General features: G+C 40.1%; 1 pseudogene; it reads left to right on the top strand.

Moving 5' to 3' along the window:
• Window positions 1-710: 710 nt before the first annotated feature.
• On the top strand, window positions 711-26,495 carry LOC118933448 (myosin-8-like; annotated as a pseudogene).
• The last annotated feature ends 527 nt before the right edge of the window (window positions 26,496-27,022 follow it).

Genomic DNA, 27,022 nt, shown 5'->3' on the forward strand with positions numbered 1-27,022 from the left:
TGAAATCTCTCCATCCAAAAGGAGAGTGTCAAAAGAGATTTGGGAGTTAAGGCAATGCTAAGTCTCTTAGTAACAAGACCAATGACAAAAAATACAGAGTACTAAGAATTTATTACACTGTTCTTTAAAAAAAAAACCCAAGAGACATAACAGCAAATATTAACGCAAATTAGATGCATAAAGTAATTATTTGACTAAGGAGGAAAAAAATGGCCATCTAAAAGGCAAAGAAGGTTTTGAAAGCTCTGCCATTAACAACCTCATCCACACAGAGCAAACCTTCCTTCCTATGATCGCCCCAGCTTGTAGCAGATGCGAACATCATGCCGAAGAAAAAGCGGGTGATTAAAGAGTGACAGTTGTTATAAAACAATCTGCCAACAATTCCCCCTATAGATACTGTTACAGTTTAGAAATAAGGATGTGCAAGGATTCAGCTGTAGACATCCTAGCCCTGAGACTCAAAACAAGGTGATCTGCGAAGGAAATCTGCAAAGTCCTAAAAGTGAAGCCTCAAATTACACTCTCATTCCAAACCAGTCCTGTCGCTTCGGGTAGATCCCTGGTAAACGACTGCATGGCGGCACTGATACATCCAGGGGTGGAGGCCCAACCAGTCTTTCATTTCAATTCTGAGCTCACGTATACAACTTCTGGTTTCCTTTTCTCCCCCACCCCCGTGTCTGCCCACAAGGCAGAATCCTCTGCCTAGTAAAACCACAGCCATGAGTGAGAGTTCGGACGCTGAGATGGCTGTGTTTGGCGAAGCTGCTTCCTACCTTTGGAAATCAGAAAAGGAGCGGATTGAGGCCCAAAACAAGCCCTTCGATGCGAAAACATCGGTCTTTGTCGCAGAGCCCAAGGAATCCTATGTGAAAAGCATCATACAAAGCAAGGAAGGAGGGACAGTAACTGTGAAGATGGAGGGTGGAGCAGTAAGTAAAAACGGAGAAAAATATTCCCTCTCGTTTCTCCATTTCACTTCCAGCTGAAGCCTTACTGCTTGGAGTCTCTAAGCGATTGCCAATACAAACACCCATCTGATCCGCTTACAGGCGTCGGATTTGGAAGGCAAAAGAAATTCTCCGCAGGAACCTCCTTTCTCCCCTTCCCAACTGCTCACGGGACTGTAACACACTGGTATCAGCTGCCACAATCCTCCTTCGATTCCCCACTTCCCAGTCTAAATCCCCAAACGTGGGAGAAATAGAAATTAGCTTCTCCTACCTGAATTAGTAAGTCACTCACTTAGTTAATTACGGTATTCATGTCCTCATTATTTCCCCCTGACTTGAAGTTTCTTGTTATGAATGGCAAGGAAAAAAATTTTTTCTTATCCCAGTAAAAGGATATAAACTGATCAAAAACCTGGGACAGGGGAATGTGGGACGAAAAATCTTTTAAAAATGGTAGTATCCTAGTTCATTACCCAAAACTGATTTTATTAGCATCAAACTCTGTAACTATAATTTTATGCCTTTACGTCAAGAATCTGAATAACAGAATGGAAAGTGTCACCCACTGCAGTTTTATAACCCCATCTCCAACCATCAATACATACTGGTCTCTTTACTTGCCAGGTGCTGACAGTGAAGGAAGACCAAGTCTTCCCCATGAACCCTCCCAAATTCGACAAGATCGAGGACATGGCCATGATGACCCACCTGCACGAGCCCGCGGTGCTGTACAACCTCAAAGAGCGCTACGCAGCCTGGATGATCTACGTGAGCGCCCTTCAGCATCTCTTCACTCCGTTTCTCTGAGTAAAAACAAAATCCACATGTTGCATTTTCTGATTTTCTCAGACCTACTCGGGCCTCTTCTGCGTCACCATTAACCCCTACAAGTGGCTGCCAGTGTACAACCCCGAGGTGGTGGCTGCCTACAGAGGCAAAAAGCGCCAGGAGGCCCCACCCCACATCTTCTCCATCTCCGACAACGCCTATCAGTTCATGCTGACTGGTGAGTGAGTGAGGCATCTATTTACAGAAATGTGGAAATATAATCTTTAATGAACAACAGTCTTTGGGCCCTGATTATAATAATACTGTAACCAATAGGTTTTCACTGTTTTCAAACAACTCTCAGAACTATAATATCATATATTCTTCCCAGCAGCCATCTCCATTTTATAGATGAGTGAAGTAAAGCTCAGTGAGTTCCCTGACCTGCCCAAGCTAACCCAGCTAGTAACTGGAACCTTAGTTGAAACAATTAGCAGACCTCTGTAAACATATATATTGCATTCCCATATTTTTTACTTTCTTATTTAGATAGAAAAAAAGTTCAAATAGATTCTTTTTAAATATCCACATCCACAGCAATCAAAGAAAAGTTACCAGCTATAGCTGGAAATCTCTGTGAATTATCTTTATCTTTAAATGGCACGGCTAATATTGCCAGCCTTTGGGGTGGAACATGAGTAAAGAGAAAACTATGGTTTTCCTCCCAGTGATTTTAAAGCATTTTCCTACTAAAATGGAAGAAAATTAAAATCCCTTTCTTTGAAAACATTTTTGAAATTATATCAAAGTCTGTTATTTCTGCCTTATCAAAGTGTAAACAAACAGCTTTAATATGCATTATAGACCCAAACACAGCCTTAAAACCTTATTTTATACACCAAATGTATTCCCTTTGGAAATAGTCTATGTCCTGAATTTCCTGTTATTCCATGGAATTTTGGAAACTGAGATGGTCGGTTTTGTTCTTTTTTGTTTTCTATTGGTTGTTTTGTTGCACTTGTTTCTTAAATTGTCTTTTAAAGAAGAGAAAAGAATAAAATAGGAATCTTTCATTACAAATTGGCCATGCGGAAAGGATTCTACAAGGATTTCATGCCAGTAAACTCTTGTCTAGTTGTGAACAGAAGCTAGCTACCTTCCAGAAATTATCCAAATGCTGGCTCATTTCAGAGGTTTGAATACTCAGCAGCTGCACTTACACTGCTGTGTGCACAGCCACTCCTACCAAGGTTCGCACTCCCCAGACTTTGGGGCTGCTCCAAATTCAAGATAACCTATGGCTCCCAAACATGATTTTCATACAAAACCATGCAAAACTGTGGCATTTGACCAGGCTAATGTTATTTTAGCATTGCCAAAAGAGACAAGAAATTGTTTTCTTATCTATGCTACCACAAGATGTGATATGATTTTTATGATTTTTCTTCCACTGGAAAAAGAAATCAAGATGAATATTGTCTAAAACCTGTATCTTCTTTCCTGAATAGAACTTGAAAGTTCTTTAAAGTATATATTTACATTGAAATAACATCCAGATTTTTTCTATTTCTTTGAACAGATTTTTAGATTTGAGAATTCACTAGAACCTATAATCTATCAGTACAGAATTAAATATTTGACAAATCAGAAAATTGGTATAAATCTAACATATAAGTCATAGAACTAGTGACAATTTTTGTTTTTATTATTTAGAAACATATATAAAATTAAAAAGAAAATTCAGGTAAATAACTGAACACAAACATTTATAATTCCAGATCCTTTCCTTATTTAGTGTTCCTGCCAGACAAATTAGTGGAATCAAGAGCTGGGAGGAGGCTAGATGGTAGGAAAACATATAAACTGGAAATCAAAAGACCTTATCTTTGACCTTAACAAGCTGTGTAATTATTAGAAAAGTCACTTGTTCTTCTCTGGTTCTCAGCATCTTTATCAGTTAAATGAGAGGGTTAGCCTTGGCAGCTTCTAAGATTGCTTATGATTTCAAATTTCTGTGATTCTTACTGAAGTATTTACAAATGAAATTACATGATGCCTAGGATATTCTTTAAAATAATACAGTGAGATTGGGATGGGAGTACGGATTATATAAAACTGGCCAAATGATAACAACTGTTGAAGCTCTATGGTGAGTACATGGGGACTCTTAAATATTATTGTCTCCACTTTGGTACATGTTTGAAATTTCCCATAACAAAGTTTTAAAAATTAATAAATTATACAAAAAGAAATAGATGATTCTTTGCCTCTGTTTCACATATTTTACTCCAGGAGGCAAGTGCTTTCAGGGGGCTAAACACAAAACCAAAATCATAAGTGTCATCTCCAAAATATTCAAAAGAACAACTATGCTTGATCTGAACTGATTCAGTAATTTCACACTGAATGTGCATTTTTTTTAACTGATGGTCTTGATTTCTATTTCACAGATCATGAGAACCAGTCCATCCTGATCATGTATGTAATTTTTTTTTCCTGTGGTTTGTGGTGATTGTCTTAGATATTGACAATATGAGCTGTAGTTCTAATCTCTTCTCTGGTTTCTGTTTGGCAGTGGAGAATCTGGTGCAGGGAAGACCGTGAACACCAAGCGTGTCATCCAGTACTTTGCAACAATTGCAGTCACTGGAGAGAAGAAAGAGGAAAGTAGCAAAATGCAGGTGGGTCTGATCACGGAGGTATGAATCCAGATTGTCAGGGCACTCAGGATATCTGGAGCTCCACATGTGAAGACTGCTTTTGACTTTGCAGGGGACTCTGGAAGATCAAATCATCAGTGCCAACCCCCTACTGGAGGCCTTTGGCAATGCCAAGACCGTGAGGAACGACAACTCCTCTCGCTTTGTAAGTCTCTTGGTCACAGAGGGGTCTTCTCTGCCCTTACGTGCCAGAGTAGCCTTGTCTGAATTAGCATTTTGATTACATTGCTCTGTGTGCTTCAACTTTTTAATACTAAATAATCTTTCCCCTTTCAAGGGCAAATTCATTAGAATCCACTTTGGTACTACAGGGAAGCTGGCTTCTGCTGATATTGAAACATGTGAGTAAAGGGACCAGTGAAAATCAAAACAGAGACAAGTGATTTCATTTGCTGAGATATTTTGCAAAACTTGATATGCCTTGAACCTGCTGCCAGTGTTGCCCATGAGCTAATGCTGGATTTATCCATAATCCACTTCGTGATCCATTTATTTCAACCTCAACTTGATGGTTCTGTAGCACGCTCTGGAATTCCTGCCACAGCAGCAAATATGACATTTTTTTCCAGGACAAATACTAGGGATACTTGTGAGTTCCTGTGAGTTATCTATAGGTTTACAATACACCTCTGTAATTTGTTCTTTATCTGAGCTTCAGAAGGTGTTTCCAAGGTAGCCTCTCACCACAGAGTCCGGGGTAGTCTGACAAAGGAGCAGCTATTAAGGATCAACTCTGACAGAGGTCACAGTCCACCACATGAAAAGTTCTTTTTTTTACTGGAGCAAGTATGCTCCAGTCTCTGCTCTTAGATGGCGAGAAGCTTGGGAAATTGCCATATGTATTCTGAATTCTTACATGCAGCACCAAGAAGATCATTCATCAAGTTGAAATCTCAACGAAGCCTAATGTAATGCCCCCAATCTTACCAAAGACCCTGAGGCTCATTAATATCTTAACAGCATTTTTTTCTAACTTAATATCTATTTTCCTCTCTTCTCAGATCTTCTAGAAAAATCTAGAGTTACTTTCCAGCTAAAGGCAGAAAGAAGTTACCATATTTTTTATCAAATCACTTCCAATAAGAAGCCAGATCTGATTGGTAAGAAAGAACTTAAATTCACAGATGAACATTAACATTTTTATTAACAACTTCTAATGTAAAAAAATATATCCTGAATTTGTGTACCCAGAAATGCTCTTGATTACCACCAATCCATATGACTATGCCTTCATAAGTCACGGAGAGATCACAGTCCCCAGCATAGATGACCAAGAAGAGCTGATGGCCACAGATGTAAGTCTCACAAACACACACACACACACACACTTTTTAAAAATCCATTGTGTATGGGATTAACAACAATGACCCACTGTAGATGTGGCTACCTTGGGATAAATTCTCCTAAGTAATTTAGTCTCTTCTGCCTTAACTTTTGTCCTGTCATTTCTCTTGGCAGAGTGCCATTGACATCCTGGGCTTTACTTCTGAAGAGAAAGTGTCCATCTATAAGCTCACAGGGGCAGTGATGCATTATGGGAACATGAAATTCAAACAAAAGCAGCGTGAGGAACAGGCTGAGCCAGATGGCACGGAAGGTATGAAATGAGCCTCCATCTGGATTTGAACTGAAGAATATGGCAAGGAAAAAAGCCTATTCTAAATTCACATCTCCTTTATAGCTTGACTTTTGAAGAGCGTATACACATTTACACACATTGCACTCTTTCCCCGCCCCCTTTCCTTCCTCACATCTCTGTATCTCCATCATTTCTGTGCAGCCCAAGTAAGTTAAAATGAACTTTTATAAGCTCATGTAACTTAAAAGTTAAAATACCATTTTTAAGGAGATACCTAAAAAGCACAATCTGGGGCCAGATCATTAGAGAACAGAAGGAACAATTCTCCTGCTTTGCCTTGCCTATTGCAGGTAGGTATGCAAGATAACTCGGCCTATTAGTCTACTTCAGCACTAGCTAGGTAAACCTAGTGGCTGGCAATAGCCCAAACACAGAGCTAGGAATGAAGGAGTCCCTAGATACTTGTGTGCATGTGTGTGTGATCTATGTATAAGCCTGTAGACAGTCTAGGCAGCAAGTAAGATAAAAAAGAAGCTAAGAAAAAAATCATCCACTCTGTGTATGGAACGTATAAAACCTGCCATGGTTGCTAACGTTACCTGCTCCCTTAAGTTTTTCTTGACCACCCAGCTTGACATTCTCTCTCCATTGTCTGAACTCTTTAGCAGTTACTTACTTACCTGACATGTGGCATTTACATTACAGTCACTGCCAGAATTTTAGAAAGGTACTCTATAGGGATCACACAGTGACATTTAATCCCATTTTCAGATGAAGAAATGGATCCAGTGGAGTTAAATTGAGAGGAGCAAAACTGAGCTAAAGATCGAATATTCAGCTTTTATTTACTACACTCCCTAACAGCATATATTAAGATGTATATATCCTGCCCTTCCAACTACACCTAAAGTGGTTTAAGACTAGGGACTATGGCTTTTGCCAAATACTGGGCATATGTGTACAGTTGATGAATTTCTTAAAAGCTACTTGAAATAAATCACCAAAGGCCAGTATAACTGACTGACCATTATTAGCAAGTACATGCTCTAATGTACAGGGAGTCTCATTTGCTCTTCTATAGAGTTGATTAAAGCTTTTTACCTAAATAATTTAAAAAATGGATTGGAGGAAAATAGAAAGAACCAGTTAAAGAGGATATCCATCATTAGACAACACTGCTTGAATTGTGTCTCTGCAGTTGCTGACAAGGCGGTCTATCTCCAGAATCTGAACTCTGCTGACTTGCTCAAAGCCCTCTGCTACCCCAGGGTCAAGGTCGGCAATGAATATGTCACCAAAGGCCAGACTGTGCAGCAGGTGAATGCGTGACCTCAATGAATCACACACATACCAGGCCTTTGCGGCCTGTCTTTAATAACACCAACAATCATTACTCTGACCCTGAAGGTGTACAACGCGGTGGGCGCTCTGGCCAAAGCTGTCTACGAGAAGATGTTCCTGTGGATGGTCGCCCGCATCAACCAGCAGCTGGACACCAAGCAGCCCAGGCAGTACTTCATCGGGGTCTTGGACATCGCTGGCTTCGAGATCTTTGATGTGAGTTATCTTCATATTAACAAAGAATGGAAGTAAGGTAATCTGGGGTTTGTTACACTAGGTATTATCATTATTCCTGCACATTAGTAGTATCCCCATTGCTTTCTCCAACACCACCCAGAACAGGACTTACCTCCAAAATTTCAAGGAGAAACAGAATATAGTGATAATAATGGCTCACATTTGTTGAGCCGTCAGTATATTTCTGGCACTTCAAAATGTTACCTCACTTAATCTTCAAAACAGCCCACAAAGGAGTAACTAATAGTACTACTAATTACATATGGAGAAACTGGGATGTGGGAAAGTCAAAATATTTGCTAAAGATCCCATGGCCATATAAGGCAAATCCAGGACAGGAGCCCAGATCTGTACACAAAGTGTCTCCCATAGAGAAGAAAGGGCTAAAGGTAGAAGGGTAGAGACAGTTCCTAGTCTCTCCTCTTCAGGGTTCATTGGCCACATACTAGTTCACCTCTGAGGCATCAGTTTCATCATCTATAAACTAAGAATATAAAGTATTACAGAGACTCTTTCAGATCTCCAATTTTACTATACCACATCAGGTCCCCAGACCTGGCAAGGGGGATTTGCCAAATGGAAAGAAGAGAAATGAAGAGAAATTAGCCTATTCATTTCACTTTGTATATCAAACTAAGGTCTTATAAGTTCATGTTTTCATGAACTTGATCTTGAAGAATTGGAGAGGAGGGATGGTAAAAGAAGTGAGGCTTTCTGATAAATCACTTTTACCATTTAATACGAACCATAACTTATGGGGTCATAGTTGTTATTTTAATGTATATCATTGCCCATGCAATCTTAGACATGGAAGGAGGTAAATCCTACCAGAAAGAACTCTTGCTGTGTGATTGACACCTATGCCCTTAAATAAGGCCCAGAATTAATGAAAAATATTCAAGTCAAAAATGATCATTTTTTTCCTGGGATTTTTGAAGGAACAGCAATTAGTTTAAATTTCATTTCATTACCTATTCCAGATTTTTCAATAAAAGATTTTTCAGTAATAAATTCTACTGCCAAAAAAAATTCCTTTAATACTGAAAATTTTGTTTTGTTCAGTTTAACAGCCTGGAGCAGCTGTGCATCAACTTCACCAATGAGAAACTGCAGCAGTTTTTCAACCACCACATGTTCGTGCTGGAGCAGGAGGAGTACAAGAAGGAAGGCATCAAGTGGGAGTTCATCGACTTCGGGATGGACCTGGCTGCCTGCATCGAGCTCATCGAGAAGGTCTGTTTGGCTTCTGAAGTAAGGCTGAACTGTAAGGATAACTTTCCCAAGTGCCTTAAGCAATTCCAGAAAGTATTACATAAACTGTAAATCATTAATGCAAGAACAAATTAAAAAGCTATTGTTTAGAAATAACTTCCTCTTTTCAACTTTTATATAAGAAGGATCAGAGAGTGTTTTTAGTTTCACTTTGTTCTAACCAGTTTATTCTAACACTGACTCAAAGCAAAGTGTAAAGTGGAACTGAAAACTCTATTGAGATGATCTGCTTCACTAGAACTGCCTCTGTGAAAAAATCTGTCTCCATTATGACCCAAGATGTCAATAATAAAAATAAGTATTTTTTCTCAATGAAACTTAATGCACAGGTAACACAGCAAGGGCGGATATGAAAGGTAATCTGCTGGGGAGTCAAGATGTCAGATTGCTTAGTCTTCTTTACCATCTATCTTTACAGAGATTAAATACACAAAATGTCTTAAATAAGGCTTGGGTTATTCAGACTATTTAATTATTGCATATAAAATAAACGTCATTCTAAGTCAGTAAGTCCTTGCCACAGTAAAACAAAACAATGACAGTAGATTAACCCACTTAATAGCAAAGAAGTGTGGTAAATACAGAACATTTTAACAGATGCTGTGCTGACATTTGGAGTTTGTATCCAGCTATTCTTTTCATTGAAAATGATGCTATGGATTGAATGTGATAAGGAACTGTTGAAAAGTCATTCTAGTGAAAACCAAAGGACTTCTTTGAGCTGTGGTCCTGGTTTACTTTACAAATGTGTTTAACTGGAGGTGCTCATAATTCCACTATAGCCACCATGTCTATAGCTTTTGAGAGAAGATAGGTTAACACTAATAACTACTTTTCTTAATTCAGCCACTAGGCATCTTCTCCACCCTGGAAGAGGAGTGCATGTTCCCCAAGGCCATGGACACCTCCTTCAAGAACAAGCTTTATGACCAGCACCTGGGCAAGTCTGCCAACTTCCAGAAGCCCAAGGTGGTCAAGGGCAGGGCCGAGGCCCACTTCTCCCTGATCCACTATGCGGGCACCGTGGACTACAACATCACAGGCTGGCTGGACAAGAACAAGGACCCCCTGAATGATACTGTGGTTGGACTGTACCAGAAGTCTGCAATGAAGACTCTGGCCAGCCTCTTTTCTACGTATGCTTAGTGCTGAAGCAGGTACTTTCTGTGCTCTTCATCTAAATTAAACTGACTCCCACAGAATGTCCGCATACATTCCAGCCTCTGGGATTCTACTTTTAACTGATGGGTTTCCTTTTTACCTCAGACAGTGGTGCAAAGAAAAGTGCAAAGAAGAAAGGCTCTTCTTTCCAGACTGTGTCAGCCCTTTTCAGGGTAAAGTACAAATTTAATTTGAAAAGCCTATTCAGTTTCTATGAATTATCATAATTATAGGATTTAGAACAAATTAGGAGGGAATGGAATGTTAATAGGAATCACTTCAAATAGTCACTCTTGTCAGGGTACAGCCAAAGCCATCCTTCTCTTCTTATGGTCAGATGCTCTATCCACTACTCCTTATTATGATCATCTGATGTAATTGAGGAATGCCAGGATGTTCTTAGAAGCTTTCTTCTTACGTAACCAGGCTGATTTTTAAAGAAGCATAGCTGAACTTCAAGGCTGTCCCTATGGGAGACCATGGCTTTATTCCACTAATGTTGCCCTTTGAGAATGTTCCTGAGTTCTCTTTGAGAATGTGCCTAAGATACACTCTTTAGGACATTCTTCTACCAAAACACATCTTTGCCCTCTGAGGTGGATTTAATTTTTTTAAATAGCTGCAAATCAGCAAAAGTCAAGCTTAGTGATTTAGATGGGTGAATAAGCAAGAAAAGATCTCTTCAGATTAAAATAACAATAATTTGACCACAAATAATGTAATTTTCTTAGGCTGGCTCTTCCAAAGGGGAGTGTGCAAAATGTCTGGACTAATGGCTGCCTTGTCAGAATTTGTGTGGCTAAGGCTCATTCCTTTTAAAACTAAAATATGGATAAAATCTATGACTGAGACAGGAAACTACTCCATTCTTTTTCTTTCTCACTATCAATTTACATTATTAGACCAAACAGACTTGTTTCATCAACTTATCCTTGTACATATTTTCAAGATTAGAAACTCACATCACTTACTGTGTTTATTTCCTATTGGTTAACTGAGATGTGGAAAAAAAACAACTCTGTGTTCTCAAAGAGTACACAGTCTTCTATGTGTCTTGAGAATACATGAGTCTTCTATGACTGAGTAAAAATCATCATCTGTCATAAACAATTACTCTACGTCTGGAATAATTTCCCCCTTATGCTTCAGATGAGGATCATTCTCAGGGACTCAAGATTCACTCACACAACAGTCCATTGATTGCAGACCCTTCCAAAACACAATACATAACAAAAGCCTGTAGTTCTCAGGGCATAATAAACTCGAGAAATGAACAGCAAAAGTGGGGACAATTGCTAACCTAGGTTACCACTGTAAACTACTACGATGAAAATTACTAGCACTGAGAGAGAGGAAAGAGGCCTCAGAGGTCATCTCAACTATTTTCAGATGAGGCCCAGACAGACTGAAAGATCTGACAGAGTCAAGCAGCTCATGAGTGGCAAAGCGAGGCTGTGGTCTTTTGTCTTCTGATTCCCAGTCGAGAACAATTTCTGTGCATTAAAGCTACTGAATTTACAGTTTGTTTACAGGATGGATCCTAGGTGTTACAAACGAACACCTTGGAGAGCTGCGTTTCTTTCCAACATTTTGACCTTGTGGCTATTTGGCAGCTAGAATTCTTGAGACCTTTAAAATACGGGGCAATTGAAGCCTCATAGACTTACACCTACCAGTTAAGAGAGTGCCTAGGTTCGTTCCATTAATTACAAAAAAGCAATCGGAAATAAAACTTTCTCATCAAGTCCCTTCTATCTGGCTTTCTAGGAAAACTTAAATAAGCTGATGACCAACCTGAGGAGCACCCACCCCCACTTTGTGCGGTGCATCATCCCCAATGAGACCAAAACTCCTGGTAAGAAACAAGAGCATGAGATACTCCAACAGGCACAGGGTGAAAAGTCAGTGCCCAGGAAGGCGCACTCTGCTGTGTTTTAGGGGCCATGGAGCACGAGCTCGTCCTGCACCAGCTGCGGTGTAATGGCGTGCTGGAGGGCATCCGCATCTGCAGGAAGGGCTTCCCCAGCAGGATCCTCTATGGGGATTTTAAGCAAAGGCCAGTCTCTCTTTGCTGTATTTCACTGAATGCCATGAATAGTTTATTCTCTTAAAACTGTTATCCCTTGTCCCTTGAATTTCATGTATCCTGCTTAGTAAATATAATAAAATATTCAAATAATATAGTCTTGTGCAGTAGGATAGAATAACAGGTTAGAAGAGATAATGCTTCTTAAATATTGGAGGGAGACATGGGCTGGACCACAGAAATATCATACTGTTCTACTATCTGCACTTAAAGGACTTTTGGATTTCTACTTTTACTTTTTCTTTCAGATTTTAATGCATGTTTCATTTTATGTCATTTGGTTTCATATATGATCACACCTTCCTCATCATTCTTTCTTTGACTGACAGATACAAAGTTTTAAACGCGAGTGCTATTCCAGAAGGACAGTTCATTGACAGCAAGAAGGCTTCTGAGAACCTTCTTGCCTCTATTGATATTGATCACACCCAATGTAAATTCGGACGTACCAAGATACAGCTGTTATTTATTTACACCTGATCCAAGTACCTCCTGCCATTTCTGTGTCTCCTGTCATAACGCAGATGATCTGTGATTCTCCCTTTCTCCAGGTTTTCTTCAAAGCTGGCCTGTTGGGTCTTCTGGAAGAAATAAGAGACGATAAATTGGCCCAGATTATAACAAGAACTCAAGCAGTCTGCAGGGGATTCCTAATGAGAGTAGAATATCAGAAGATATTGCAAAGGAGGTAACAACCATGCAGAATATCAGATTGTAAGGTCCCTTAGGGACTGTGTTGATCAGCCTCCTTCATCCATTAACTTTCATGTGGGGCTATTACATGCTTCTCATACCGTTCAGAACTCACTCACTCCTACAACACATTAGCCTTTGCTTTACCCCTCACATTTGGATTCCCTCCAAAACCCTCCCTTCAATTTCTCCCTTTACATCTATCTCACATATAGCTGCCAGAATAATTTGCAATAAGCACTATTTTCATCATGCCATATCTGTTTGTGGTTTCCCATGGTCTCCCACATCAAATCCAAGTGGCCTTGCATGGCTGTCAAGGCCCTCTTTATTCCCCACCTCTTCCATCATTCCCAACCACAGAGCCTTTTCCAGACAGGCTAAACATTTTGTATATCTCCTACTTTCATGTTTACACAAGCCCTTTCCCCTCAGCTTAGTTTATCTATTCACCAGTTCAAAACTTCCATTTCTCCTTTCTCTAATTCATTTCATCCAGCTCTATCTACCCAACACTAGTATAGCACTAATGTGTGCATCCTTACACATACATTCTGCATTCACTTTGCTCATTTGTACTGATTTAGGTTTGCATTATTACTATTCCCAAGTCTTTTCCATGGGTCTACATTATGGTTTGTGCCGTGGTACCTCAGAGTTAACCTCAGAGTTAAAGTTCTTAAAAATTGGACCTATATAGAAAAAGAATTTCCTTTTTAATAAGCTTGATGAGACATACTAATACTCTGGATTTACGAATGGATTTACACTGCTACAGGGTGGTCAAACCTGGTCTATTGCTACAGTTTGCTGAAAGGGTATCTTTTATTAATATTTAAATGTTTCATTTAAATAAAACAAATTTGGAGCTCAATCCATGCTAAATCCCCTGCATACATTAACAATTTTATTGAGCAGATAAGAATGAGGCATTTGAAAGAATCTGAAAAGAGCCAGTATATTATCTGAGGAAGCTAACAAAAGTAGTTCAGAGAGTAGCTAATTCAGTAGTGATCAAAATAGGAGGAAAGGCTTCAAGAAAGACATGATAAATAATAAATTCATTAAGTGAGCAATTGAGAAAGCAGCCTATGCCATCTCACAGTTCATATCTACATGTTGACAGCCAAACAGTACAGTCAGCTTACAATTGCCACATCCACTCCCAAATCACTGATGTTGTAATGTCTCAAATGATCTTAAATTGGTAAGTGTTCCTCATATATGCAAAGTATTCCCCCTGTAAATTTAGTTTCTTTGCTAGTTTGAGAACACAGTTGTTCAGTATGAGCAATATACATTAACAAAGTGGTTATACTGAAGACTGCTATGAGTGAGAGTATGAGAGAATGTGTGTGTGTGTGTGTGTGTGTGTGTATGTGTGTGTAAAGCCTGCATATAACATATACAGAATCTGATATATCGTTTATATGTGGGGGGGTCATTAAAGGAAGAACTTGTCTATAAAAAACAATAACATTAACATTGCCACTAATGGATCGATCTGCACTGGTATTTTTGTGTCACTTCAGAGAAGCCATTTTCTGCATCCAGTACAATGTACGTGCATTCATGAATGTCAAGCACTGGCCCTGGATGAAGCTGTTCTTCAGGATCAAGCCCCTCCTCAAGAGCGCGGAGACTGAGAAGGAGATGGCCACCATGAAGGAAGAGTTTCAGAAAACCAAAGATGAACTGGCCAAGTCAGAGGCAAGAAGGAAGGAACTGGAGGAAAAAATGGTCACTCTCTTGAAAGAGAAGAATGACCTGCAGCTCCAGGTTCAATCCGTGAGTGTTCTGTGTTCTGAATGCAACAGGTTACTAAAGCTTTCCTGGAAGGCACATATTCTCTGGATTTACAGATGGCCTTTTCTCAAAAAAAGAAAATCTCAAGTTGCTTTTTGAAGTATTTGTCTTATCTTTCAATATTCCTATGAGGAAGGTAAAGCACAAATATTTCCAAATTACAAATGGGAAAGGGAGGATTACAGAATTTATTCAATATCACAAATGTAATAGCCACGAAGGAAGCAGTTTACAGGCAAGCACCCAAATCCCAGTCTCCATCCCACCCCTGAGAGTTAGCTCAGTGAATTTGTTTTCAGTTATTTGAACTCAACTACCAGGATGTAAGGTAGAGCTGAGTGGCCCCTGTGATTCTTCCATTGATACAGATCCCAAGTTCTTAGGGCCTCTGTTTACTGGCTCAGGAGGGAGCTGCAACCAGTGTGATGAGTGGGTTTGGCACCAGGGCTCTGGCCAAACATAATGTCCCATGTCATGGGTCCAACATGCCCAAAAGTGTCACAAAGACACATTTGGAAAGGATAGTTTTCCTAAAATTTTTAAGCTGTTTTCAACTTTTTGTCCTGATATCTTCGTTTATATGGAGCATAGATAGGATCAAGCATAGATAGGATCAAGAGCCTTTTCATCTTAAACTCTTTTCATAAGTATTATCATCCATCAGTGAATAATATTTATTGAGCATATCCCTATTAAAAATCAAAGCAAAGAAGTCCTGGAAAGTCCCCATTATCATCCACTTAGACATTTAAAAAACTGAAGATATGAGCAAAACAAACACTGAGAAGTTAAAGAAATTCCCAAGCCTGAATATTCTAATAAGTAAGTAAGTAGCTAAACTGACTTTTATTTGAGTCCTTAGTGACTTATAAAAACTGTATTGAGCTATACAGTTTCTCAAAATTAAGTGGTCTTATATATTCCAAAATTCATTTTGAGACTAATAGGTGGTCATGAAAATGGAAATGGAAATTTTGGACAATTATAGGACTGTTATGGACTATCAGGAAGGTTTTGAGTAAATTAAAAATGCTACATGGAAATGTATTCATAGGTGTAAAATTATTTAAGCTCCTTTTCTTTTCTTTTTTAAATTTAATCATCTAGTAACTAGTTGTCTGAGTGGGAAAAGACCAAACTACAAACTAACAACTTGAGTAAGTCACAGTCTTTGAATATTACAGTTGAAATGTTCTTAGCAATCATTTATTCCAACACCCTTAATTACATATGAGAAAATTGAGAATTAGAGGAATAAAGTGTCTACCCAAGTTCATCCATACGGAGGAAAGATAATGGGACCAAAACTCAGGCTTCCTTAGGTCCCAACACTCTTCTAGGCACTATTTTTTTAAAAAGTCAATTGGCTCAATCTAATCATTTTTCAGATTAATTTGCTCCTAAATCTATACTCTCACTTCTAAATAGCTGCATTTCTCCAGGCCATGTAATAATGTTCAATAAAGTTCAATTTCTATTCATACCGAAAACTACAGCAGAATTCAGTAAACACTACTATTTTGTGCAAAGAACAAGTAAAAATAAATAAGTATAAATTCTCTAAATATCTTAATGAATATCTCCACAGGAAGCAGATGCTCTGGCTGATGCAGAGGAAAGGTGTGACCAGCTGATTAAAAACAAAATCCAGCTGGAGGCCAAAATCAAGGAGCTGACTGAGAGGGCTGAGGATGAGGAGGAGATCAACGCCGAGCTGACGGCCAAGAAGCGGAAGCTGGAGGACGAATGTTCAGAGCTCAAGAAGGACATAGATGACCTTGAGCTGACACTGACCAAGGTGGAGAAGGAGAAACATGCTACTGAAAATAAGGTACGAATCACACCCTGCACTACCACGGGGAGGTTCTGCCATCCAATAAGCTGCTTGGTGGCAGAGATACTCTCTTCCTTAACCTTCTAGGTGAAAAACCTCACAGAAGAGATGGCGGGCCTGGATGAAACCATAGCTAAGCTGACCAAGGAGAAGGCCCTCCAAGAGGCCCACCAGCAGACCCTGGATGACCTGCAGGCGGAAGAAGACAAGGTCAACACCCTGACCAAAGCTAAAATCAAGCTAGAGCAGCAAGTGGATGATGTAAGTGTGTCTTTAATATCCACTTGAAAAGTTTTTTTGTTTTAAATATACTTTCATGTGTAACACAGTGACTTTCTCCTTAGCTTGAAGGGTCTCTGGAGCAAGAAAAGAAACTTCGAATGGATCTAGAGAGAGCAAAGAGGAAACTGGAGGGTGACCTAAAATTGGCTCAAGAATCCATGATGGATACAGAGAATGACAAATAGCAACTTGATGAGAAACTCAAAAAGTAGGGACTCCAAAAAAAATTCTGTATGGTATCACCTTTCAATTCATGAGTATTAATGTGTCTTGTTCTTCTGTCTAAAGGAAAGAATTTGAAATCAGCAATCTGCTAAGCAAAATTGAAGATGAGCAGGCAGTAGAAATTCAACTACAGAAGAAGATCAAAGAGTTGCAGGTGAGCCATCTCACCTCCATTTTTCTCTGCACCCCCAAAATACTTGAAAGTGAGATGAGTTTCTGCTAATGTGCTTGGGTTTCTCCCAGGCCCGCACCGAGGAGCTGGAGGAGGAGATCGAGGCGGAGCGGGCCTCCCGGGCCAAAGCAGAGAAACAGCGCTCTGACCTCTCCCGGGAACTGGAGGAGATCAGCGAGCGGCTGGAAGAAGCCGGAGGGGCGACCACGGCCCAGATTGAGATGAACAAGAAGCGGGAGGCCGAGTTCCAGAAAATGCGCAGGGACCTGGAGGAGGCCACCCTGCAGCATGAAGCCACGGCGGCCACGCTGAGGAAGAAGCACGCGGACAGCATGGCCGAGCTCGGGGAGCAGATTGACAACCTGCAGAGGGTCAAGCAGAAGCTGGAGAAGGAGAAGAGTGAGATGAAGATAGAGATTGATGACCTTAGCAGTAATGCAGAGGCCATTTCCAAAGCCAAGGTACCCAATACCAACTCTAAGCAAGGGTAATTAATAACCTGTAAGAGATTCTATTCTTTTTAATGATGGTTATGACCCACGAGGATTATTTCAAAATCCACTTTAAACAGGTATACCAGTGGAATAATTGAGTAGCCTCCACATGACCACTTTAGGGACATTATGCACTCACCATGCTGAATCCTAGCATGTTCCATAGAGTTGGTGCCAGACTTTCTACTTATACTTGACATGAAATTTATTCACTCTAAACATATTTAAAGAATGAAGTTTTAACTTTTTAAACTGCATTCACTGTCTCATCTTTCATTGCCACATGTTCCATAGGGAAATCTTGAAAAGATGTGCCACACTCTAGAAGATCAAGCAAGTGAACTGAAGACCAAGGAAGAAGAGCAGCAGCGTCTGATCAATGACCTGTTGGCCCAGAGGGCACGGCTGCAGACAGAAGCCGGTGCAGACCTTTCTCTGAGTCCTGCAACTATGTACTAGATAAAAGCAACCCCAGAGGTTCTGCATAAATAGCAATGCTCCCTCTCATTCTAGAGGTGGATAAATAAACTATCAGAATTCGCTGAGCAGGGCATAAAGAATAAAAAGCAAGAATCAGCAGGCTAGTGGCTTATTATACTCCTTCAGCAATTCTGCTTTTTAATCTCCAGTTCTAATCAGTTATGTAATATTTAGAAGCAGATAAAAAGTATATATTTGATGTATATATACATACAGATATGAAAGTATAAAAACTTTAGGCTTATTTTTGTATTCTATTAAGAAATTCCTTTATTTCTGTTATTCTTAGGTGAATATTCCCGACAATTAGATGAGAAAGATGCTTTGGTCTCTCAGCTTTCAAGGAGCAAACAATTGTCCACTCAGCAGATCGAAGAGCTGAAACATCAGCTAGAGGAGGAAATGAAAGTGAGTTTTACCAAAGATCTAAACATGTCCAGTTAGGTTCTACTTCTGGTGTGCAAATTAAATACCACTGAATAAGTGGATGTAAGTCATGGAACTGGTACTTCCTCAGGCCAAGAACGCACTGGCACACGCCCTGCAGTCCTCCCGCCACGACTGTGACCTGCTGCGGGAACAGTATGAGGAGGAGCAGGAAGCCAAGGCCGAGCTGCAGAGGGCGCTGTCCAAGGCCAACAGCGAGGTGGCCCAGTGGAGGACCAAGTACGAGACGGACGCCACCCAGCACACAGAGGAGCTGGAGGAGGCCAAGTACGGGCTGTAAATCTGGGGGAGGAAAATGATAGGGTTTCCTAAGCTGCCCAACTCAGCTACTCCCAGAAGCAGCTGTGACAATGTTGATGATGACAGCATAACAGCAGACATAAACCTTTACTCAGTGCACACTGTGTATCAGGTACTATGTAGACAGCCATTAGTTCATTTAGTTTTCATACAAACATGATGGTATTATTATTCTTATCCCTATTTTACAAATGAGGGAACTGAGGCTGTGAGAGGTTAACCAACAAATCCAAGGACATATGATTAGTAAGTGGTACAGCCTGGATTAGAACCAGATATTCTGATTCCAGACCCCATCTTCTTTCCTCTTTTTTTTTATTGAAGTATTGTTGATACATAACCTTACATTGGTTTCAAGTATACAACACAGTGGTTCAACAGTTATCCACATTATTCAATCCTCACCCTGACTAGTGCAATTACTATCTGTCAACATAGGAAGATGATGTTAAAGAATCACTAGCTGTATTCTCCATGCTGTACTGCCATCCCCGTGACCAACTTTTATTATGATTGAGAAGAGCCAATCTTCTTAAGTACTGCAGTAGAAAAATATATCTCTTAAGACTCATGGCAGAGGCCACCAAACCATATATAATGTCAAGGGTTGGTCTAAGCAAAGTAAAGCCTTGGTCCATGTGCAGACCAAAGGGGACCTTCAAGTAGGTCTTCTTGGACAGCAGGGCTAAAGGATTTTCTGAACTATAAGGAGGTAACGCTGGCATGCAATGAGCAATAAAGAAAGAATGTAGGCAATTCCAAAGGAAAACAACCTGGCTTTGCTTCAACTCCATGAACTGTCCTGATTTATCCATCCAGGACAAATGTATATGATTAGAAGAAACTGGCTATATTTCTCTAGGGAAAAAGTACCTAAAATGAAATAGAAAGTCTGAGAAAGCAAGTGAATGTGCTTAGCATACCTCTGCCCAATTAGTTAGTTTCAAATCTTTTGAGGAATGAGTAGAATTATATAAATCAATCACTAAAATTGACTTAGCTAACCATTCACAACCATACTCCATTAGAATTGAAAATTCTCAATTATTTCTGTTAAAAGACACGTTACGATGGAGCACTAACAGCAGCCTCCTAAGAACTGCATGACATACTAAGGACTTGAATCTGATTGTTCACCACTTTGGACCTTTTCATAGGGTTTATCAATCTAGAAAGCAGTTTTGGCTGCCACTGTTTTGAAAACCAAATGTTATCTGCCATTATAGAAACCAGACTGTGAAAGGGGCCAAAGAGGTTATTTCTTCCCCCTGTTTTTGACCACTGTCCTTAACTGCCTGGCTAACTTGCCAGGAAGAAGCTGGCCCAGCGTCTGCAGGATGCAGAGGAACACGTGGAAGCTGTGAACACCAAATGTGCTTCTCTAGAAAAGACGAAGCAGCGGCTCCAGAATGAGGTGGAGGACCTCATGCTGGATGTGGAGAGAACAAACGCGGCCTGTGCAGCCCTGGACAAGAAGCAAAGGAACTTTGACAAGGTAGCCCACAGTGACCGGCTTCCTAGGGAGAAATGCTCATGATTCTTGGTTACAGAGGCTTAGTTCTGATGTACTTCCAGGTCCTATCAGAATGGAAACAGAAGTGTGAGGAAACACAGGCTGAACTTGAGGCCTCCCAGAAGGAGACCCGTTCTCTTAGCACTGAGCTGTTCAAGGTCAAGAATGCCTACGAGGAATCCCTGGATCAGCTTGAAATGCTCAAGAGAGAAAATAAGAACTTGCAGCGTGAGTGTTCTTCAACATCCCTACCCGATATAGCCCTGGCAGGACCTTTCCATATTGCATCAGCCTGCCCACTTCTCCTTTGTATGTTCACCCACAGAGGAGATTTCAGACCTCACTGAGCAGATTGCTGAGGGAGGAAAGCAAATCCATGAACTGGAGAAAATAAAGAAGCAAATGGAACAAGAGAAATGTGATATTCAGGCTGCCTTAGAGGATGCAGAGGTACATATTATTATGTTGCAGGGTGGCAGAATCAAAGATAAACATCGTGAAAACACTCAAAGTGGGCAATGGTACTGAGATGGATCCATTATTACAGAGCTGGTGAGAATTTGAACTCATTTAATCTTTTTGAAGGGTAATTTGGCTCTAGGTATTAGAAGCCTTAAAAATGTAATGCTATGACCCATGAATTCTATTTCTAAGACTCTACCCCAGGAAAACTACCTTAAATGGAGGTAAAACTTTAAGTACAAAGATGTCCAATCCAAGAACAAGATGAACCAAATTATGGAACATCCATATGATACAATTTTATATAGCCATTAAATATAATTAAGATGGGAAAATATTTATGGTAGACAGTAATTTTTAAAGCAAGACATACATTTGCATATACAATACAATTGTATCATATAGAAATATATATAAATAGGAAAAAAACTAGAAAAATATATACATTAAAATAGTTATTTCTGAGTGGGAGTACAATAGGAAATTTTCCTTTGTTTTTACATATTGTTCCCATGTTCTACATGAACATGTATTTTGTAAACAGAAAAAAATATGTTTTAAACTGAGAATTTCTGCAAAAATTGGTGTATCACACATGAACATTTTAATTTATAAAACAGATTGAGTTTATATTTACCACACATAAGTTTAATCATACAATTTCTGTTAGTACTCATATGAATAATATTCATATAGCACTTTATACTTTACATACCACCTTTATTACAGAGCTGCCCTGTATAATCCATGACTAAATAAACAAAAAAATGATTTACCTAGCAGGTTCCTGGAACTGTTACACTGTACTTTTGTAAAATTAGACAAACTAATTCTAATAAGGTGTTAATAAGAGTTTGGCTCACAAGGGAATATGATCCATATATTCAAATTATTTTCCATTATTAATTGATTACTGTTTTGTTACGACATCTCTCGAACATGAAGAGGGAAAGATCCTGTGCATCCAGCTGGAGATGAACCAAGTCAAGTCTGAAATTGATAGGAAAATTGCTGAAAAGGATGAGGAGATTGACCAGCTGAAGAGAAACCACATTAGAGTCATGGAGACGATGCAGAGCACCCTGGATGCTGAGATCAGGAGCAGGAATGATAGCCTGAGGGTCAAGAAGAAGATGGAAGGAGATCTGAATGAAATGGAAATCCAGCTGAACCATGCCAACTGCCTGGCTGCAGAGAGCTTGAGGAATTACAGGAACACACAAGGCGTGCTGAAGGTAAATGGGTTCACAGTTAACAGCCCAGATAATTCAGGGAAGTTAACCATCTTCCATTCATCAAAACGCTGTCTTGTTAAAACCATCCACTCTTTTCTTTTAACGAATTACACAGCTCATAGTATAAAGGTAGCTAAATTAAATATACACAGAATATAACATTTTTAAATAAAATGTAACATTTAAAAATAAATGTCATGTAAAAGAACAAACAGAAGCCCAGAGGTACGCTATGATGTGAGAGAAAGTGCACGGCTTTGCTAAGCCTGAAGTTGAGTCTTAGTTTTGTCACATACTAGCTGCCGGATTTTAAACAAGTTATTTAATTTATCAGAACCTCTGTTTCTTCTTCCACAGAATAAAATTACCCACCTCATAGGGTTACTGTGAGGATTAAATGAGGTAACATATGTACAGTACTGGGTAGAGCATGTGGAAAATGCTCCACAGATGATAAACATCAGTGACTTATACATGAAAACATAACCACATAATAGCATACAAGGAACAAGAGTCTGTCTCCTGATAATTGTCTCTCACCTAAGCTGGTGACATCTCCATTTTCACACTCATTCAAATGACAGGCTTGTCATTTCCTGATCCTGGCACCAGCACCTCCTTCCTATTCATCTCCTGGGATGTTCATGTCCTCTTCACAGTGTCCAAGGCCTTTTTTTCACTTAACAGGACACCCAGCTGCACCTGGATGACGCCCTCCGGGGCCAGGAGGACCTCAAGGAGCAGCTGGCCATGGTGGAGCGCAGAGCCAACCTGCTGCAGGCCGAGGTGGAGGAACTGAGGGCCACTCTGGAGCAGACAGAGAGGAGCAGGAAAATCGCAGAACAGGAGCTCCTGGACACCAGTGAGCGCGTCCAGCTCCTCCACACCCAGGTGAGCCCCTCATATCAAATAAATGCTGGTGTACTGTTAAGTGATGAACACAATTGCAATGTGGAGGCACCCCATTTCTCTTTATGTATAAAAGGATTGGGGATATGCTCTCAGATGAGTGATGGGATTATAGGTGATTTTTTGGTGTGTGTTCCAATTTGTCATTTTTAGAGTTTCTATCCAAAAAAAGAGAGGGCAATACTCTTTTATTTAAAAGTCAGGTTTGACATTTTACATTATTTTGAAAACCATCATGTAGAATAAGCTCAAATAAAGATAACAGCTCACTCCAAATTTGAAAGTGCTCCAGGTAGTGTTTCTCATTAAGAGCACCTCAGCATCTGGCACTACTGTGGTAAGTCCTTATGCCTCACAGGAAGTTTAGTATCGCTTGCCCAGGCATTAAACACAGTAGCACCCCTAGTCATTTTGACAACCAAAAACATCTACTCCAAACATTTCCAGATACCCACTGCGGCAGCATTGTTTCCTTTTGAGAACCATACTGCTCAACTTCTAAGAAAACATTTTCATAAAACAATGCAGTATTCCCCAAAAGAGAAAATCACAGAAGTCAACAGAGAATAGATTCCTTCTGACTAAGAAACTCCTAGTGCCAGGTACTCAAAAAAACATGTATTCTTTTCTAACAATTCCATCCTTTTAAAGATAGAATGCTAGTGATGCCTGGTTGAAATATAATTGAAAGAGCAATTAATTAATATAGGCAGTCTTAAACCTCGAGTCATTATGCAAAACTCAGATGGACCCAGGCAGTGCAGCGGGGGTGGGTTCCAAACTTACAAATGATTAGTAATTTTCATTGAAAAAATATTTAAATTTTGGTGAAATGTTGCCATCAGGTCCCCTGCACAAGCCAACAAAGAAGACATTTATAAAATCCCAAATGGGCAAACTGCAAGTTTTATAAATTTTCACTGACTATTTTTAACAGAACACCAGCCTGATCAACACTAAGAAGAAGTTGGAAAATGATGTTTCACAACTCCAGAGTGAAGTGGAAGAAGTAATTCAAGAATTGCGCAATGCAGAAGAGAAGGCCAAGAAGGCCACCACTGATGTGAGCAAGACGAGATGTGCTTTCCTGATACACGTGTGTTACCTGCCATCACGAGGTTCCCTCTTCTCTTGGCTTATTTACTAAGTAGGCGGCTATGATGGCCAAGGAGCTGAAGAAGGAGCAGGACACCAGCGCCCACCTGGAGCAGATGAAGAAGAACCTGGAGCAGACGGTGAAGGACCTGCAGCTCCGTCTGGACGAGGTTGAGCAGCTGGCCCTGAAGGGCGAGAAGAAGCAGATCCAGGAACTGGGGGCCAGGGTGGGTCTCTCGATCTCTCTGAATTTGGGAAGGGAAAAAGGGCTCCATCCATCCGCTCTTCCTACATACGGATGCCCATCCCCTTCCTGGGGCTGGGGACACCCACCCACCTTCTTCAGTAGGCCTTGAGCTAATTAATGTTCCCCAAAACTGACTGTGTAAGTATTTTTCTTGGTTGTAGGTGCGAGAGCTTGAAGGAGAGGTTGAAAATGAGCAGAAACGCAATGCAGAGGCTGTTAAAGGTTCATGGAAACATGAGAGAAGAATAAAGGAACTCACCTACCAGGTAAGGGGAGCAGCTTTCTGAAGTGTCTGGACTTCCTGCCCAAAGTAAAACTGTCAACCCCATGACCACTTATGTAGCACTCATGAATGGATACAGACTAATGTGACATACACAAGGGCCGAGTGACACAACTGCTTACAACAGACCCTTTCTGAAGCTATAGGAAAATCAGCAAGGCCTTTAGAAAATAGCGTAAAAGAAGAAAGAACACAGGTTTTAAAGTCAGATAAACTGGGTATTGGTCCTAGCTTGGCCTCTCTAACTTTTGAACTTGGGTAGGTTACTTAACCCTCTGAACATTATTTTCACCACCTGTAAAATACACTAACAACATCTACTCTCCAGAGTAGGGAGGGAAGGATTAGAGAAGATGTGTACAATTCCCTAATACAGTGCCTGCACACAGTGGATAGTTAACAAGAGCAGCTACTGTTAATACTATGAAGGAAGCCCCAGAGCTGACCAAGCTTACCCCAGGCCCACCTGCCCACATACCAAAGTATTGTTTTTACCACCACCTATAGTAGGTTTATTTCATTGGATTGAATGCAGACCATTTTTTTTCAAACTTCAGACTGAGGAAGACCACAAGAATGTTCTCAGGCTACAGGACTTGGTGGATAAATTACAGGCAAAGGTAAAATCATACAAGAGACAAGCTGAGGAAGCTGTAAGTATCTTTAAGCCCTTGAGGGAAAAGAAAATTTCTTTTGGGGCTGAAAGTATATTAGGATATGTTAACGAGAAAGAAGGAAACAAAATAGGAATATAACATTCATATTTTAAGAAAGATATTACAAATATGAATTTACCCCTAAATCCTAATTACAGAATAAGCCTTCAAGAAGAGACTTTTCTTTTTTCATCAAGCAATTTGTAAGGGTTGGGGGAAAAGGTTCCAAATAACCTACCTTACTTGATAGCTGTAGAGAATATACAGTAGAAAGTCTAATTAACACCAAAATATTACTCTCCCTTTAGAAATGCACAAAATCAAGTGTTCTCAAAAACCAGACATAAGTCTCTTACCCCAACTAACTCATTCACTCACTTCCAGCAATATTATGTCCCCACATTTGCTGTAGCAAATAAGGACATGTTGGAAGATTCTCCAGCTTCTTTTCCTGGTTGTTCTCCATTGTTCAGACACATAGGGAGGAAGTTAAGTAGGAAGAAAGGAAGGGAAGAAAAGAGGCACAAATAGTATGATAATAAGTCAAACCAACACAGGCATACTTTCTTCCTAAACCCACTTTTTCCCTTTTTCCATATATCAGAGTCAAAACACAGAGCAAAAAATTTTGAGTGGATTTTCCCGCAGTTAGTTTGACCTTACATGTACTTGCTAAGCATAAGGGCATTTGGGGGCCTCTTCTGCCTTTCCACCCAATCCATAGCTCATAAATAGGTGGCCCGTATGTATGGGTTTGACATAATAAGGCTGTCCCTTCCATTTCAAAATGGTTTCTTCCTTCACTCTTTTGAGTAAAAAATGTAATTGAAGTTATAACTTCTGTCCAGATTTGAAATCAGATATGGCAAACAGGCCATAAGAAGGAAATATCTGAGTTGAGGGAAAAAAATCCTGTTTGGTGAAGAGTGCAACAAGAACCACTAAGTCTAATTCTCCCAGTTTTATCTCTACTCTCAGGAGGAACAATCCAATGCTGACCTTGTTAAGTTCCGCAAGCTCCAGCACGAGCTGGAGGAGGCCGAGGAGCGGGCTGACATTGCTGAGTCCCAGGTCAACAAGCTGCAGGTGAAGAGCCGGGAGGTTCACACAAAAGTCAGTGCACAGTGAACATATCGGCCTGATGCTGCCAAGGAGCTGACGAGACGCACAAAATGTGCCATTTTTGGTCACTTGCTTTATGATGTTCATTTTTCCCAATGTTGAGTAAATAAAAACTACAGTACACTTATAAATTAAGCCAGGGCGTCATTTTTTTAATCTGCAAAATTATTTACTCTCCAATACAGTTCTTACCTAGCTATTATCTCTTTTAATATTATATATGGTTCTGCAGAGCATTCAATACTTTGCACCTCCATCACCACCCAGAATCCCCTCTCTCGCCCCTACCCTCCCACACAAGTATCTTTTGCGGGACTTGACTTGATTAAATCTCCCCACATTGTTAGAAATTATGACAGAAAACACTTTCCAAGGCTGTGCCTCCAGACAGGACCTATCATTTCTCCACTCCACCGACAGGTATTGAGCATCTGTTCTAAGTTCTGCGGGTGTAGCAGTAAACAAAGCAGAGCTCCTGCTCTCTGGGAACTCACATCCTATAAGGAGAGAAAGGCAATCAACAAAGAAGAAGCTAGGTAATGTGTCAGATAATAAATGGTGCTGGGAAATAAAAAAGCAAGGGTTAGGCAGTTAGTATTTTGTGGCGAGTAGTCAAGGAAGGCCTCTGTAATGTGAAGACATTTGAG

Source organism: Manis pentadactyla, chromosome 4 (genome assembly GCF_030020395.1).
Source record: "Manis pentadactyla isolate mManPen7 chromosome 4, mManPen7.hap1, whole genome shotgun sequence".
NCBI classification, from domain to species: domain Eukaryota; kingdom Metazoa; phylum Chordata; class Mammalia; order Pholidota; family Manidae; genus Manis; species Manis pentadactyla.